Genomic DNA, 3,347 nt, shown 5'->3' with positions numbered 1-3,347 from the left:
TTATGTTTGCAATAATATTTTCTTCACACGGTCATAGATCTGCTTGGTCCTGACTCCGTATGTGACAGGGTTGAGCATTGGTGGCACGACAACGTAAAGATTGGCCAAGAGTATGTGGATATAGTGGGGGACATTTCGGCCAAAGCGATGTGTCATGAAGGAAAAGAGGGCTGGTGTATAGAAGGCAAGGATGACACAAACATGAGAACCACATGTGTTGAGGGACTTGAGTCGGGCTTCACGGGAAGGAAGATGGAAAATAGCACGGAGTATCTGAACATAAGACAGGGTAATGGCTATGATGTCAAAGACTAGGATTGAAATAGCACCCAATCCCTAGATGATATTGATCTTGATGCTGGCACAAGAGAGGCGAGCAAGACCCATGTGTTCACAGTAGGTATGGGGAATGATATGATTCCCACAGAAGGGCAATCGCAAGATAAGAAATACAAATGGGATCACAGAAATGAACGATCTCACTAACACACCTACACCAATCAGAGAAACAGCCTTGTTGGTGAGGATGGTGCTATATCAGAGTGGGTTGCAGATGGCCACGTACCGGTCATAAGCCATTGCCAACAGGACTGCTGACTCCATACCAGTGAAGTTGTGGATAAAAAACATCTGAGTGAGACAAGCATCAAAGAATATCTCCCTGAGACTAAACCAGAAGATCCTAAGCATCTTGGGGATGGTAGCTGTGGACAGACCCAAATCAATAGTAGCCATCATAGCCAGGAAGTAAAACATAGGTTGGTGTAGGCTGTTCTCAGTGATCTCTGGATCACAAACAGAATTGTGAGGTTTCCTAAGAGTGCAATCACATACACAGCACAAAAGGGAAAACCTATCCACATGTGAACTCTTTCAAGTCCTGGGATCCCCAGCAATAAGAAGGAGGAAGGATGAAACTGGGTGTCATTGGGAAAGGACATCCTGCTAGGTAATGTGTAAGTCCATGTTCTTATAGATGTGTGTTCACTAATCTGTGCGACCCCAGATAAAACACTGCAATGTTTTAAACCTAAGAAAAACAAAAATATCATACAATTGCGTACATTTTCTTCCTCAGTTAATCCATACAATTAGAAACGTACAAATAGAAATCCACAGAGAAAAATATGAAGTGAATTCTCAGCAAGAAGCCTTTGGAAGAAGTAAATAGTAGATTGCAATAAACATTTTACATAATATATTCATCTTTGTCAATCCTTCTCTTTTAATTTGCAAGAGTCTTACCACTTGAATCATGCTCAGGTTTTGCCTTAATACTTATTTACTTCATTATTTACCTTCTATCATCACCCACATAATTTACTTTCCATTCTGGCATATGAAGGGGTATGACAGCCCCTGTAAATAGTTATTTCTATTGGTTTTATTTGGTTAACACACAAGATAGGTAACAAGTGTTAATGAACACAGACTCATTAAAATCAGTCTAAACTATTAAAAAATATGTCTATGGGATTAAAATCAATCCATTAGTTAGCAGTCATTCATTATTCTTATCACAGAAGAAGAAATTTGATCAAAACAGCAACAACTGCCATTCATTAAGGTCCTGACTCTTTCCATGTTGTCAGAACCTGTGCAAGTATCAGCTCAGATCTTTATAAACACATGGAGAGAAACAGTTATCTTGTTTTCACATACGGGTCTGAACCGAAAACAGTTTAACACGCTCACCAAATGCTTCAAGTGCTTATAGTTACAGAAGGACAGAAAGTAGAGAAGAAATCATAAAGTTGAAATGGAAAGAATGGATAGTAAGGCGAAGCTAATTCATGCCTCAGTCATGACAGACACACACAGCTTCCCTTCGTCTACACATAGTCACACAAACATAATTTCTTTTAAACTCACAGCCATCAGAATAAAAGATATCAGTGTTTTCATTACGAATCTGAGGGAGTCATAATTTTAAGACTTGAAGATACCTGACAAATATATTGAAGAAAAGACTAGGTGGCATATTCTGAGTGAGCTGAATCTATCATTTTCAAAGTTCCCCAAACTGTAATATATTTTTATGTACCTTATTTACTTCATTTGTTAGAGTATTTTCAAATCACTTGCTCATTCATTACATGTAATTATTTCGTAGTGAAAAGCGTCTTTTCATCATTTTGTTTCATTGGAGGATTCCAGGGGAGCACTACTAATGATGATCACACTTTCAGTAAGACAACTAGGCTCTTTCCCAGACACTGTAATATGGGAAAGAAGCCAGGAAGAAGAGGGTCATGTCCGTGATAAACAAGTACTAGAAGGAGTAATACAATACGGATGGGGAAAACTGGAAGTCCTAGGAAGAAATGGCAGACGTTAGAAAAGAAAGGCAGTTGAAAACAATAGATGTTTTTGGTAGGAATCACTGCAAAATGACCATAAAAATAAAGTCTTTCTTCTATAATGTTCTGGCCTGGTAGTGGAATATTGAATAGTCTGAAAAGGTGTGATATGACCTGCCCAAGGATAAAAGGTAGAATTCAATTATGGGGGCTTAATTTTTCTGTGATTTATCAATATTGGTGAAGTGTCAATGGCAGATTCTTTTATTAAAAAAATTTTTGGGGAGCGCCTGGGTGGCTCAGTGGGTTAAAGCCTCTGCCTTCAGCTCAGGTCGTGATCCCAAGGTTCTGGGATCAAGCCCCGCATTGGGCTCTCTGCACAGCGGGGAGCCTGCTTCCCCTTCTCTCTCTCTCTGACTGCCTCTCTGCCTACTTGTGATCTCTGTCTGTCAAATAAATAAATAAAATCTTTAAAAAAATTTTGTGTACTCCTCAATAACATCTCTGAAGATTAGGAATGTACACAGTAGTTGTGGAAAGCTATAAACAATGCTTACCTTTTTTCATCACACCCATACACAATAGATTCTCAGTAAAGAGGAAAATTACTTTAGCTCATAGTATAGAGTTCATCCTCAAACTGATAGAGAGACAGATGGTATTATGTTCTTTATTTAAGAATAAAATAGTGGGATGGGGCACCTGGGTGGCTCAGTGGGTTAAAGCCTCTGCCTTGTGCCCGGGTCATGATCCCAGTGTCCTGGGATCAAGCCCCACATCAGGCTCTCTGCTCAGCAGGGAGTCTGCTTCCCCCTCTCTCTCTGCCTGCCTCTCTGCCTACTTGTGATCTCTGTCTGTCAAATAAATAAATAAATAAAATAGAATAAAATAGTGAGACAAACAAATTAGTTTTTCTCAACTCAGATAATTATAATCTACCATGAGGACTCAGTAGCTAAGTAGAGAGGCTGTGATATAAATAGCCTAGTAGAAATAGTCAGAAGACATAGACAGCAATGAAATTCTGTAGTTGTCTGGCTTATATCA

General features: G+C 39.2%; 1 pseudogene; it reads right to left on the bottom strand.

Annotated features, from left to right (window-relative positions):
• On the bottom strand, positions 1 to 947 carry LOC116865339 (annotated as a pseudogene).
• Between the last annotated feature and the right edge of the window lie 2,400 nt (positions 948 to 3,347).

This window comes from Lontra canadensis, unplaced genomic scaffold (genome assembly GCF_010015895.1).
Source record: "Lontra canadensis isolate GAN:19392208 unplaced genomic scaffold, GSC_riverotter_1.0 scaffold7, whole genome shotgun sequence".
Taxonomy (NCBI): domain Eukaryota; kingdom Metazoa; phylum Chordata; class Mammalia; order Carnivora; family Mustelidae; genus Lontra; species Lontra canadensis.
Note: the sequence above shows the minus strand (reverse complement) of the source record. Positions and strands in the feature narration are given on the sequence as shown.